Source organism: Myotis myotis, unplaced genomic scaffold, assembly GCF_014108235.1.
Source record: "Myotis myotis isolate mMyoMyo1 unplaced genomic scaffold, mMyoMyo1.p scaffold_m19_p_8, whole genome shotgun sequence".
In the NCBI taxonomy this organism is placed as follows: domain Eukaryota; kingdom Metazoa; phylum Chordata; class Mammalia; order Chiroptera; family Vespertilionidae; genus Myotis; species Myotis myotis.
Genome location: NW_023416390.1, coordinates 50,294,620 through 50,309,840, shown reverse-complemented (window position 1 = coordinate 50,309,840; position 15,221 = coordinate 50,294,620). Strand labels below are relative to the sequence as shown.

The following is a 15,221-nucleotide window of genomic DNA, read 5'->3' as shown; positions in this document are numbered from 1 at the left end:
ATTCTTTCAGAATGTATATTGGCAGAGGAAAGAGGTACCCAGTTTTATGATTCTAAAGAAACAGCTTATATAGTAGAAATTCATCTAAGGATGCTAAAGTACTATGGGATAAATCACATGAACTTACCAACAAGTTTTTTTTGTGTGTTTTTTTTGTTTGTTTGTTTTTTTTACAAAATTAACATGTTCATAAACAGAAACATCCTGTGTTTCATATTTCTCTACTCTCTCATGGAACTACAGGCTATAATTGCGGCAAGGCATTTCGTAGCCTTGACCTTAATCTGGGAATAGGGTAAAACCAATATAATATTGTTTAAAATGTATTCTCTTTGGAGGTTATTGTTGTGTAGAGGGTATTCAGAAGATTTAGGGAATTTTTTTTTTTTAATGAGTGGATTACATGATAGGATTTCTTATGTTCTACTGTTTAAGACAGGATTTCCAGAATCTCCTAGTAGATGTAAATAGGCTTAGAATCATGGAGAAAATTCCAGATTAGACAGTTGCTACAGAGTAATAATTAAATGGGAATAAAATAATTCCCATCCTTCCTCAAATTTATATTCTGGTATATATCTGACCAGGAGACTTGGATTCTGAATAAGCTAAGTATTTAGGCAAAAAGAGTATTCAACAATTCAATGGCAAAGGTGCTTAACTTTTATTTACAGGCTTTAACTCTTTTAACTATTATTATGATGAATATATTGAACTGTTCATAAACAAGCTATATTTATATGTGTTATTTTCATGACAATATATACCATACTCAGTGTAAACTATTACCGTTTTCATTTGCCAGTAGCTACACAAGGGAAAAACTGCTGCCTATGGGACTGAACCTCCACAAGGACTGTCTAATGGAACAAGAAATATTTGTGGTACAATCTCTAACCTTCAAACTTTAGATCTCATTAGCAAACTTCTAAAAACACTTCTAACAAAAATTGAATGAAAAATTAGTGTCTTTGCTAATTTTCACTATGGAGAAAGGAGACTTCTGAACTTGTTTTGTTAAAATAAATCTACGATTTAAATAGAAGTCTAAATGCTTAAGAAAATAAGATAGTCTTTCTTTTGCATTCATTTATTCATATGTCTACTCACTCCAGTATTATGAGTACCACTCTGTGCAAAACATTGTGCTGGGTCAGAGGGTATCATGATTATAGCAGATAGAATCCTTTTTCCCCCTAAAATATGTTTGTATTGATTTCAGAGAGAGGAAGGAAGAGGGAGAAAGAGAGAGAGAAAAATCAATGATGAGAGAGAATCATCAATAGGCTGCCTCCTGCACACCCCCTACTGGGGATCAAGCTTGCAACTGGGCATGTGCTCTGACCAAGAATCGAAATGTGACCTCCTGGTTTATGGGTTGATGTTCAACCATTGAGTCACACCAGCCGGCCAGGTAGAAATCCACTTAATGATATCATCTAATTCTTAGGATAAGAACATAAAGAGTTCCTGAATCTATTAAGTAGTTAGCAAGGAATTAGACTTCCCTGGACTATACAGGAAGGGACCAAACCCAAACTTTTCCAATAACAAGATTGGTCAAAAATGAAAGAACCCCATCAGACAGGAGGAAAATATGAATATATAATATTCTTCCCACATCAGGAATCCCCTAAAGTTGCTAGTATACTCTTCCAACAATTCAAGAATTTTAATCCTTCGTGTAAGAAAGAAATTAGATGGGGTTATTGAAATGGAAGGTAAATGCTCAGAGTAAGAAATATTTGAGCTAAAAACCAGACCTCTTGGAGTTATTAGTGAAGGGAAGTTGGAAACTATTAGACTCTGTAATGTCTAAAGTAATTGTGAAGAAAATAAGTAAGAGCTAAAACTATAATAAGAAAACATAGGGGGAAAATCAGGTTTAACAATATTTTCTCAGATATGGCCTCAAAAGCCCAGGCAACAAAATAAAAAAAAAAACAAAAAAAAAAAAACAGATAAAGTAGATTTCATCAAAATTACAAAAACATATCCATTCAAAAGTGCACAAAGCTTGGAATAGACATTTCTTCAAAGAGAAGGCAGAGCAGCATTGAACAGACTGTCAAACTACAGTGGGAAGCTTAGGGAGGGTTTGGAGGGGGTGTTAAGAGATCAACCGAAGGACTTATATGCATGCATATAAGAATAACCAATGGACACAAGACACTAGGGGGTAGGGGCCGGGGGAATGTCAAGGGGGGAGGGGGGGAAAGGAGACATATGTAATACTCTTTGTAATACTTCAAGAAATAAAAATTATTAAAAAAAAAGAGAATATACAAATGGTCGATAAGTTCATAAAAATATAATCCACCTCACTAATCATTACAGAAATGCAAATCAAAACCACAATGAGATACCACTTTATTCTCACTATGATGCGTATTATTAAAAAAGAGAAAAAATGTAAGAAAGAGTGTTGCTTACAATTTCCTGATGTGGACATTGGAGCCCTTGTGCATTGCTAGTGGGAATATAAAATAATTTATTCACTGTGGAAAATGTTACAGCAGTTCTTCACAAAAATTAAACATAGAATTAGTATATGACCCAGAAATTCCAATTATGGGTATATACCCAAAAGAATTAATTAGAAGCTGTTTGTATACCAATGTCATCAATGTCTGAATGGATAAACAATAATGGCATATACATATAATGGAATATTATACAGCCTTAAAAATGAAGAGTATTCTCATACATGCCATAAATCTTTAAAATATGCTAGATGCAATAAGCCAAACACACAAAAAAAACAAATATTGTATGATTCTGTGGTACTGAGAATAGTTAAATTCATAGAGAAAGTAGAATGTTAACTATTACCAGGCACTGGGAGGGGGACAAAGGAAATGAGGAGTTATTTTTTAATGAGTACAGAGTTTCAGTGTGGAATGATGAACAAGTTCTAGAGAAGAATGATGATTATGGTTGCACAACAATGTAAATGCACTTAATGCCCCTGTATTAAACATTTAAAATGGTTAAAATGGTAAATATCTTACGCATATTTTACCACAATTAAATTTTTCTTAATTCATAATATTTTCCTTAAAACTGTAATAGAGAGTCAGTAGGATATCAAAGTCAAAGTAGTAGCAGTGTGTCAACCTTGACAGGATACCCATGTGCTTCCATGGCATGTAGTATGCAAAATAGTACTGTACTTGCACCATGTCTTCATTTCCAGATGTAAACATTTAATGATACTCTCAACTGCAACCTCTGAGCAAATGAGCCTTTTTCTCTCAAACGGTAATAATGAAGGATCTAAGCCACTGCACATGGGAAGAGAATATAAAGCAATCACATATAAGTTATCCATAAAAAAAGACAAAAAGATATTGTATGGAAATTAGAAGTTTCCCAATCATTTATTTGCCCAGAATGGGACCCAGTGTGGGGCAGGAAGCACACTTCATCCCCTTCCTGGTTCTCCAATCCCATCACTGTTGGATTGGCTTATCATACAGATCTCTAGGCAGACAGCAATTTTTTCTAAATTAAGAAAAGGCCCTCATCTTACACTAATTTCTACCTTGCTCTCTGCATTTCAGCCACACTGATTTCCTGCTGTTCCATAAACATATCAGATATGTTGCAACTGAAGTTCTTTGTGACTGGAATGATTTTCCTCTTACATAGCTAGCTCCCTCACTTCCTGACCTCCTAGACTCTGCTCAAATATCACCTCTAAAAAGCATTTGTTGTTGTTGCTTTCAGTTTTATATCCCACATATGAGTAAAATCATATGGTTCTTGACTTTTTCTGTCTGATTTATTTCGCTTAACAGGATATTCTCAAAATCAATCCATGTTGTTGCAAATGACAGTATTTTATACTTTCTTATGGCTGAGCAGGATTCCATTGTATATGTGTACCACATCTTCTTTATCCAATCATCTACCAAAGAACATTTCAGTTGTTTTCATGTCTTGACCACTGTGAATAATGCTGCAATGAACATAGGGGTGCATATATCTTTATAAATATGTAAATATTTTCCAATTTTGGGGGGTAGATACCCAAAAGAGGGGTTGCTGGGTCATAAGGTAAGTCTATTCTTAAATTTTTGAGGATCCTCAAAAATGGAAAGCAATAAATGAGCAAACAAGACAAACAATAATGCATAGACATAGATAACATTATGGTGGTACCAGAGGGAAGGGGGATTGGAAGGTAGTGAAGGGTCAAGGGAGTTGAGTGTCTGGTAAAAGATTTTGGGTAGAAGGCACAATGTAATATAGAGATGATGTATCATAGAAATGTACACATGAAACCTATATAATTTTATTAAGCAATGTAACCCCCTCAAATTTAATAAAAATAAATTTTAAAGAAAGAGAAAAAAAATTAAAAGCTTTCTACCCACCCTTACTAAATAATGCCTCTCTCTCTCAATTTTCCCTGTCCTGCTGCATGTTTCTTGACAGCATATATACAAGGATAGATGATGAGTAAATATTTGTTTACTTACTCATTATCTGTCCCCAAACTTGCATAAAGTTTCATGTTTTGCTCACTGCTATATCTACAGTGTCGATAATAGTGCTTGAGTAGCTGCTCAATAAATACTTGCTGAAGGAAGGGAGTGAATAAAGGAAGAGGGAGGGGAAAAAGGAATTATTGCTAAATTTCAGAAAACATATGAGTGCTGAGAATAGTGATGCTAAGAGTTCTGGGAACTGACCTGGAGCAACTCAGCATCCCTTTACCACCACTCCTGGGATCTCTGCCAGGTTCTCCTTTCCCACAAACCTCAATGGCATTGATACCAACTTGGATTCCAATTCCTGATCTACACATAGGGTTTAAAGACTGATCACCAGGCCAGCTGGATATTTTAGCTCTCACTCTTTTTATTTATGTGACTGCAGTCCACCTCTTAAGTAAATCTTTAATAGATAGGTCTCAGGAAAGGATTTGGGCTTCAGTCTTTGTAATGTGTCAACCTGAGCACATGTTAAAATAGTTTGGGTATTTTATGCAAATAAAACTAAATATTGTCATCTAGGATTAGTGAATCCAAACTATGGCAGAAAATAAGCAGGAGTGCTGTTCCCTTTCTAAGAAATAAGATATCTGACACTTTCATCAGGACCTAGTAATGATAGAAAGCTAGGGTTGAGAAGCATAAATTAGTAAATTCTTAAGTTATTCCTTCCACATGCTTAGAAAGTTTCCGTGAAAAAGAATTGCTCTTAATAAAAGTTGAGCATATATAGTTGTGCAATAAATGATTCATTTAATCGGCAGCTATGGATTAAGAATGGCTGCATGTAAGACAACATGCAGGGATGTCAATATGAACAAGCAATGTTCTCTTCCCTTAAAAAGTCTAGTATAGCAATTTTCTGCCAAAACCGGTTTGGCTCAGTGGATAGAGCGTCGGCCTGCGGACTGAAAGGTCCCAGGTTTGATTCTGGTCAAGGGCATGTACCTGGGTTGCGGGCACATCCCCAGTAGGAGATGTGCAGGAGGCGGCTGATCGATGTTTCTCTCCCATCGATGTTTCTAACTCTCTATCTCTCTCCCTTCCTCTCTGTAAAAAATCAATCAAATATATTTAAAAAAAAAAAGTCTAGTACAGCAATTTTCAACCTTTCCAACTCATGGCACACATATAATAATTACTAAAATTCTGTGGCACAACAAAAAATGTATTTTTTGCTGATCTCACAAAAAAAGTATAATTTTGATTTATTCACACTGTACAGCTATTGTTGTGTTGGCTGTTGTCATTTTTTTTTTTATTTGACAATCTAAGGGAAAAGCGGTCAGTACCCTTGACTAAATAGTCAGGTATTGCATGTTTTAAAAATTCTTGTGGCACACAGTTGCCAATCCACAAACATTAGAACAGATTGAGATATATCATAGAACTCAGGAGCCCAATTTCCTATAGTTTTTATAACCCAAGCAAAGCACATAATACATATTTTAAAAATTACCTGTATTAGAAATTACTATAAGTATAATGTAAATTAAATTTAATTTTCCAAAACTGTTTTAAAACCTTTAAGAGTGAACACCTTGAATCATTGATGTTAAAGAAACACTTTAAATGACATAAATCATTGTCTTTGTGACAATAAGTACTATGATGTAGGTTACATTTGAGTGTATCAATTTTTAGTACTAAGAATATTTGTACTCTTCTAATATATTCTTAATTTCTAGGACATAAGAACTTTAGAGGAATACCACCTTCTTCCTTCCTTACCCTGCAGAAGGTCGCTTTACTTTCTATATTCCTCCACCCTCTAACACCAGGATCTCATATTTGCAACTTCATTCCATTTTATCCATTACATCACTCAAGGATGCATAAACTTCATCCATGACATTTAATATACATACCCCTTTTAATGACAATACTCCTCTTCTTTCAACTCTCATCTACCTTAGGAAAGTCCCTTTTCCTCTTTTGACTCCCTCATAATAAAACAAACAAAAACATTCATGACCAAGTCAAATCAGAGTAGTACAATGACAACCCTAGACCAGGAAAGTAAAGTCTCTCAATCTCTAAAACAACCTCAATAACACTTTAAATGTATAGATACATTTTATAATACCTTCAAACATCCACCTAAATCTCAATTGCAGTTTCACACAAATGCACTCCCCAAGAATCAGCATTCAAGATGAACATTTAAACAATCTTTCTTTTTCTTGTTCTCTAGTATTGTAACTACATAGCTGGCTATGTTCAATTATAAATGTAGAATATTTCAGTACCATTAGGGCTAAAAAGGCTTTTGTGGGAATCTGGTAACATAACTATAGGGTATAGCTGTGTGGGATATGTGAAAGTATATTGGGATAAATAAGATTTTTTTCTCCTTTAAAAAAGATGAGTGTTACTCAGGTTTAGTAATCACTGTGAGTCTTTGGGAAGGTAATGTAACTTCTGAGCCTTAGGGTTCTCACCTCAAAGGGTGGTTGTGGGGATTTAAAAGAAGCATTTGCAAATCCTTTAATGTATTGCTTGGAAAAAATGAGAGCACTGTATTCGAGGCTGTTAAATTAATGTTATTATCAGTAATATTAACAAGATGTAAACTGTGCTCTTTATATGGCAGTGTACCTGTTATATATTTATTTTCTATCTTCAAGATATTTCCCTGGTCTACCTCTTGCAATACATAGTCGATCATTCTTTGTAACTGGGGAAGAATTGTGGATTGATAAAGAAAACAAAATATTCAGTTATTACCCTTAATTTGATGGTTTTCTGTATAAGATCCTACTTTTTGTAAATGTATCACCAATGAAATAAAGCAAGTGAGTGGACATATTGGAAAATATTTTCCTCAGGCTTAGACATCTTATTTGTTGGTTTAAAAATTAAGAGTTACATTCCCGATGACTGAATTATTAGAATAAGTTTGATTTCATATATAAGTAAAAAATTCTATGATATACTCTTTTCAAAATTGTCCTATAAAATTAGATATTAGTTGTATGATGTACTAATTAATAGGATATCTAGCAGGTCACCTCCCCTGCTCTGTTCTCCATTAATAAAGAATTCTGATAGATCAGGTTCAAAACATAAAAACAATGTAATTGAATAGTTAAAAAAAATTTTATTTTAAGCATCTCTCCCATATTTTCCTACTGACAAGTTTTTGGATACTTCATATAAACTATCTATAATAGCCCTATAAATGACAACTTTAGCAAGAGAGTGATATACGGAATTCAAAATAGAATTATCCTATATTAGAGATGTTATTAAAAATAGAAAAACTGCATTATTAGTATTCATTGAAATAGGATTAAAAGTAAAAGTAACAACAATGAACTTTAGATGCTGTATCATTGTATTTAAGATATAATCAAAACTCATTTTGATTGTAATAGTGTTCAAAATTGTCTACCTACCATTATTGAATACCTACTCATCATGTGAGACACAAAAATGCCCTTTTTAGTGTGTATGTGTATATATTTAACTTCATTTGTACAGATACCCTTAGAATTAGACACTACTTATTTTACAATGAAGTTACATTTTAGAAATTAAAGCATCTGACTAAGACCACTATACTAATATGATTATAATTTTATTCTTCTGTGCTTTTAACACTTTGTAAAAATATTTACAAAAATTCTGAAGTACAGTAAGGAAATAATATGAATTTTCAAAAGAGCTTCTCTGCATAACCATTCTCCAAACATTCATTCCTAAAAGCCTGCTGGATGATCTCATGGTGCAGTCAGAACCTTGCTCCCAGCTGGCTCCTGAGGATGCCATTTGCCTTCTCCCTACCTAATCACCATGAGCCGAGTTTGTCCAGGGTAACAAGAATATATATTATATTAAGAAGACAAAGCCCTTCACTTAAACTTTGTATTATTTTATACCATGAAAGGATCATTTGTAAAGATTGGTCCCATAGTTCCTGAGACTTTATATCATCAGCCAGATAAAAAGGATATTATTTACCAGTAAAATATTCTATTTATCCTACTCAAAATATACATTCAGTTAATAAATTATCTTTCCCAAGCCCCAAAAGAAGCACTGTCCATTGGAGTGAAAATAAATCATTTATGGAGTTTAAATCAATACATAAGGGGTGAGTTGGCCAGTGTTCTCAGTGGTTAGGGCATCAGCCTGTGCACTGAAGGGCTGCAGGTTCGATTCCTAGTCAAAGGCAAGTACCTGGGTTATGGGTTTGCTCCCTGCTCCCAGTTGAGATGGGCGAGTGCGGGAGGCAACCAGTTCAGGTGTCTCTCTCACATCCATGTTTGTTTCTCTCTCTCTCTCTCTCTCCCCCTTCCTCCCTCCCACCTGCCTCTTTCTCTCCCTCCCTCCCATCCACTCTTTCTGAAAAGCAATAGATAAAAATCCTGTGCGGATTAACAACAACAACAATATATATATGGATATGTCATTATCATGTAACATTTCTTTTACTTTCCCCTGTTTAACTTTCCTGTATGTATTTGAACATCTACATTTACTTCTTTTTTGAATCTCTAAATTATAGACCTTTAAGAAGATGACATATTTTAAACAATTACATTATAGTCTAAGGTACATACTTTATGAATAAATAGAACAGTTGACAGACACTATGTCTAGTGAAATCATCCCTATTTTTTAAAAACAACCAGACACAGGAAGTCAAGTTTGGCATATAGTACATAGAAAATTTCACTAAAAATCTCCACAGAAATGTCTTTGTGCTTATATTTTAATTCATCTATCTAATCTTATTCATCTTCTTTAGAAGCTCAATTTTCCAATTCTTTGTATTAACAGTTTAACCTAATAATCAAGCAAAGTTTGTATTAATGGCTTGTCTATCAAATGTTCAGAAATGAGATGGGGAAGAGAAGACTGGGAAAGAAAAAAGTATTTACAGCAGAACAGAGCTGGTCAGTTAATGACACTGTAAATGGACTTCTCCCTCTACATTTCCTAGTGGACAATCGTAGGTGCAATTAGACTTTTATCTTATTTTGATAAGTTATTCAGAAAGCTCTGTAAAAGATCCAGGAGTCATTTTAAAGAAATTCATGATCAATAATAGCAATCTCTCAAACACTTGACACAACAAAAGGAAATAATAAAATGAACAGCAATGAAATTACAATTAAAGTAATGGTGTATTTTAATAATAATATATGGCATATTTGGCTCCCAGTTACCTCATTTTAAAAATCTAAAGGTATTCCATCTCCTCTATAAAAAAAAAAAGCAATAATAGCATAGTTTTACTTAAAATGCAATTATTATTTTAAAGAGAGAACTCTTTTGTCAGTGAGTTAAAAAAATATAAAGTTCAGTTCTGTATACAATGTCAACTGCAATTTGTCTGTGGCTATTGTTTATTGGCACTGTTCAAGGGTTCCCTTCTCCTTTCCTTCTTCACCATGGCCTGGCATTTTTCCTCACCATCCAAGTTTCATTCCTCCAAACTTCACTCCAACTTTAGCTGCCAAAAGCTGAGGCTTTCCCTGTTGCCTAAAGCCATTTCCTTCCAGATACACAGAGAAGTAAATTAAACCTTCAATGAAGAAATTTCTTTTTGCCGGATGGAGAGACACCAAATTGTTCATTCCTATCCCACAAAAGTAATCTATTCACATTCTGTGAATGCTCTTCCATAAATCCTCATATGAAAATTATTTTTATACAGTCTTATAGTGTCTTTTATGATGACCTTGCCAACTTAAGTGGCAATCTGATTTTCATAGTTCTGAAGAGGGAAGCTATAATACCCCGTGTAATAATAAATTAGCTGACTGTGGTATGTAAAACAGAGGGCCACCTTCAATTAGTACACAGATGCACTCCAAGACATTGCAACAACCACAATGTGTTCTTCATAGAACATTTAACAAAATCCCTGGTGACAATTCATAAAATACTTTTAGTCCTTCGGAGGAGACATGATTGCCAAATTCTTGACCCAGAACTCCCCAAAATGAAAACAATATCACAAATCAATGCCGGTCACCTATTTGCAAGCAAAATTTTCAACCAAATATTAGTAGCAAAACTACTTGTTTGGGTTATCCTTAGGTGTAGTCTCAAAAAAATAATTGAGGTTTTATTGCCACACAATTTCTGTGTGTGTGAGTGTGTGTGTGAGTGTGTGTGTGTGAGAGTGTGTGTGTGTGAGTGTGAGTGTGAGAGTGTGTGTGTGAGTGTGTGTGTGTGTGTGTGTGTGTGTGTAAATATGATGCTATCATTGGCCAGCATGCAGTTTGAAGTCCCTCCTCTGGCACCAAATAACAGTGATGGATCTTCCTGGATTAGCCACAGTGTCTCTCTGAGCCTTTCTTAGTGAGCATTTTGGATTTGAGAGATCATTTGCCCCTTGAGCCTGGAGTAAACACCAACTTGGATCGTGTGAGCCGCGGATCTTAAGCCTGAGCCTCACTTGACCATATTTACATCAGCAGAGCCTATTCAAATGCTCATTTTTATTACAAAACAATATTTTAAATTTAGTAATTACCAATTTAGCCTAAATTCTTGGTAAAATATACAGATTTAAACCAAATACAGTCAGCATTGTATATTAGGAGTCATTCACACTAAAGTCATATTGGCTTACACTCCAATTTTTCTTTAAAATACATTTTAATTCAGTGGTGGTCACTGCTTTCCTAAGAATACATTATAATCTACTTACCTTTCAACACGTTATTGCCTAATAATTGCTAAAAGATAGGAATACATCTCAGGATATTTTAATTTTACCTCTTCAAAATCATAGTACAAGGCTGTGAACGTATCAGATGCTCAACGACAACAACAGGAAATGCATATATTTACTGGATTGATGTGCTCTATGATGAAATAAGTCATATCTTTGTACTGAAATATCTGGGAACACCCTCCCCCACTACTTCATGCCAGGCACTGTACTGGAAGCTGACTCAACAATAAAGGCTTGCACTATGGAGCATGCATTGCACAAATCCACAAAATAGCTGCATGCTGTAGAATAAGCACTGTGCAGGAAACAAACACGGTACCAAGATAGAAACTAACAGATGACAACCTACTTTTGACAAGGTGATCCAGAATGATCTGAGGAAGAGGCCTTTGAGCTGAGGCTTAAAGTTTAAGGAGAAAAAGGAAGAGTCCAGGCTCTAAGAACAGCATTTGAAAACGCCTTAGGAAATTTCTCCACGTGGTCCAGGTGGTAAAAGACCAGTGTGGCTGGAGCATATCAGTGAGAGGGAGATGGGTTCAGTGAGGTTGTAGAGAAAGGGGCCAGATCACAGGGCGATCTTTTCTGATATTAACAGAAAGAATTTGCTGTTGACCCATTTCTGTGTTTCTGCATTTATTCATATTTTCTATGCAGTTATGAGTCAATGAATATTGTTAAGAAGAGGCATCATTGCTTATTATTAAGAGTGACCTGCAGGAGGAAAAATCTATGGAAGCAGAACAAACTATAAAGGCTGTAGCAGGTACCCAAGTAAATTATGACGATGGCCAAAACTGATTTGGTGGCAGTAGAGATATAGATAACAGGGTGGAAGAGATACATCTGAGAAGGATAACTGAATAGAAGTGTGACTGGATAATAAGATTGATAGTTCTAAATATGGTCTGGTTAGGGATGAAATGCCATCATGAGGAAGAGGGAGCAATCAACACTTGGTGGAGGGTTGAGCCATTTATTCAAATGATGGAGGTGGGAAAGAATCTAAGGACAGAGTTTCAGGAAAAACATGCTGTTACTATCATGACATTTAGAATGGCCCATTCACATTTGTAAACATTTAGCTCCTTTAAGGTTAGAAAAATAGCGTATAAATCCCTTCAACACTTCACACTTTTTTCCACATATCTAAGAGGAATACATAGGAGATAAATATTAGTATTGATTATTCATGCAAAAATGTAAGACTCTTGTTTTGTCCTTACCACAGAGAAAAATGGGTTGTTCTTAATAAAAAGTTGAATAGGACCCCTCTGATTCCTCCTCTGAATTTCTTACTTTTTCTTTGCTGCCAAAACACATCTCAGCCACAGGTAGCAAAAACACAAGCACTGAGACAGGAGGGCTCCCAAGATTATCTCTGGGCCCCAGGAGACACAGGAGGCACCAGAATGCCCTTGGGAGAGAGCCAGACCTGACTCATCTTTCTTCCGTAGAAGCACCAGGTACCGGTGAGCCCTGCCCTGCACCATAAGAATCATGGCATATTGTGTACCCACCCTCTGTAAAAATATGTCACTGTGTCTCATGACTGCACAATGGTTCACTTCCAAAAGGCAATCTCTAGTAGACAGGTATTTAAACACCTACAAGATACAAAAAATTGACCTTAAGTAAAACTATTATCAGTTTCCTAAATAGAGGGCACATCCTCCATTACATCTAATGCCATATTTTGCCTAGCACTTTGTTGTAAGCAGTATTCTAACAATCATGATAATTCCATACACAGGGATCAAATTAGACTAGCTTTCAAACAATCAAGATATTTTTTTAAAATCCTACGAAAATGAACTCTAATTTGAAAAAAAATAATCAGAAGATTCAATGAAAAGGACTACTTAATACTTGGATTTGGGTTGCATATTATATGTAGACAGGCTATATTTATGTTAAAGCAAAAATCGTGAAAATATATTTTAAAATACCAAAAGAAAGAAAGAAAAACAGCAATAGAAATAGAAAAGAACATAACCCCCAACTCACACTCAGCCACTGAAAATCCACCATTATTTTAAAAGCTCATATTGATTTGGTCTTTATCATATTGAACTGAGCTTTTTAAAAACTCCCCTAAGCTTCTCTATAAACATTGCTCTTAGCTTCAAAGGAGATATAAATTACTGGGAGAGCTGCAGCTGTAATAATTAAAAAAAAAAACACACACTAAAATAATGAATTAAATATTTGCTATAATCACAAAGTTGTCATTACATTTTCTGGTTTGGGAATCTTGCTTTCATCTTTCAATTGCCTTTAATACAAGTAAAGAAAGTACCTATTTTTCCCCCTGAAAGTAAATACCCGTTTCTGATGAAGTGGATAAAAAGTTAAAGTGATTCTGAACCTTCTCTGAATGTCACTATGAAAGGCGTCATCATTTGGAAAACAAGCTGCGTGGAGAACTGGGGCTCAGCAGTCTTGTCAGTTATTTGTTTGTCTGCTCTAAAGGGTTGTGGCACGTCTTCCCTGTCCCTCAGGTGGTATCCATCAGCTGCTGGTTCCCGCCTTAGCCAAGGGGGCATAGGCCACGACCTGTCCCTGGAACCGAAACCCATCCAACAACTCTGCTAGCATCAACAGGAAGAAAAAACCCGTCAGGTGTCTTGCCCTTTGCACATTTCAGACCCTGGCAGCAAACGCACCAGGTCCAAACCCGCAAAGGACGGGCGCTGCAGTGGGAACAGCTGCCTCTCCAGCCCTCTCAGCTCCTCCGGCCCCAAATGCTGGGACGTCCCGCCCGCACTCCGCCGGCTCCCCCTCTCTGCGCTCCAGGTGGCTTCACGCCGGTGGCCAAAGCCCCGAGATGCGAATACGGACACAGGTGGGTGTGGCGGCTGAGGACAGCGCTGGCGACACTGGTGGCTTCCCTGCCACCGGCACCAGAGCAGCAAGAGAAAAGGCACTTACTTGCAGCCTTGCCCGCCGGTCCTGCCCACCCCGTGCCCCCGCAGAATCTGGCCCCGGGAAGGGCGCGGGCTTCGGGGACCTTCCTGGCTCCCCGGCGCTCCCTGTGCTGCTGCTCCGCCCTGTTCTTTGGGCTCCTGCTGCCCAGCGGGCGCCGCCACCGCGAGCCGCGGCACCCAGGCCAGCAGCCCCGGCCAGCCGAGCGGAAGAACGGGAAGCAGACACCCGCTGCGGGAGCGCTGGCGCTGGCGGGGCCGCACCGCCGCGGCGCCCCTCCTTCCGGGCGCGCCCAGGCCCGCAGCCCCGCCCCACGCGGGCCCCGCCCTCCTCCCGGCCGCCCCCCTGCAGACCTGTCCCACCCTCCCTCCTGCGCTCCTCTCCCCTTGGCGCCCGGGGCCGGGACCCAGCTCCGGGCGCGGTGCTGGCGGAGCCGGAGCCCTTCCACTCTGTGCCAAGTGGGAGGCTACCCTTCGGGGTGGGGTGAGGTGGGGAGTGTGTGTGTGCATGTGTGTGCGTGTGTGTGCGTGTGTCCAGCAGCCAGAAGAGCCCTTCCCTTACCTCTCTCCAGCCCCATCACCCCCTCCTCCCTCCCTGCTCAGCAGAATCCGCGAACGTTTCCGAGAAGTCACTTAGCGGGGCTCGGCGGGGAGCGGGAGGAGAACGCCCCGGCGGAGGAGGAGGTGGGGACCAATGGCCATGGCGCTGGGCTCTGAGGATGGAGACTGCGAATCCGTTTCTTCCCTGGTGCTTTGCCCGCGGACACGGGCGGTGGCGCGCAAGGCGTGTGTCCAAGCTACGATTTTTCTTTTCTTTTTTATAATCGATCGATCGGGTTTTCCAGTCTTCCAGGCAGGCAAAGAATTACACTTTTTTTTTTTTTTTTCTAAGAAGGAGTAAGGAGTCAGAGGTCGTCATGGTGGAGAGGGAGCCCTGGGAGAGAGGATGCTTTCTCAGAGCACCATGGGTCATGAGGGTTGTGAGTTTGAGCTGGGTAGGTGCGACTGTGAAAAGAAATCTTTTTAAATCCGTGTGTGTGTGTGTGTGTGTGTGTGTGTGTGTGTGTTTTCTACAGCAGCCTGCTGGGAGGAAGATTGATGGAAACA

General features: G+C 37.9%; 1 protein-coding gene across 1 annotated transcript in view; it reads right to left on the bottom strand.

The window, feature by feature from the left end:
* SCN9A (sodium voltage-gated channel alpha subunit 9) overlaps positions 1–14,331 on the bottom strand; it is a 132,301-nt gene extending 117,970 nt beyond the window's left edge. The window contains exon 1 of the mRNA XM_036320434.1: positions 14,122–14,331. The gene's annotated coding sequence lies outside the window, so the exon portion shown is untranslated. The remainder of the gene's footprint in view (positions 1–14,121) is intronic.
* Positions 14,332–15,221: the final 890 nt, after the last annotated feature.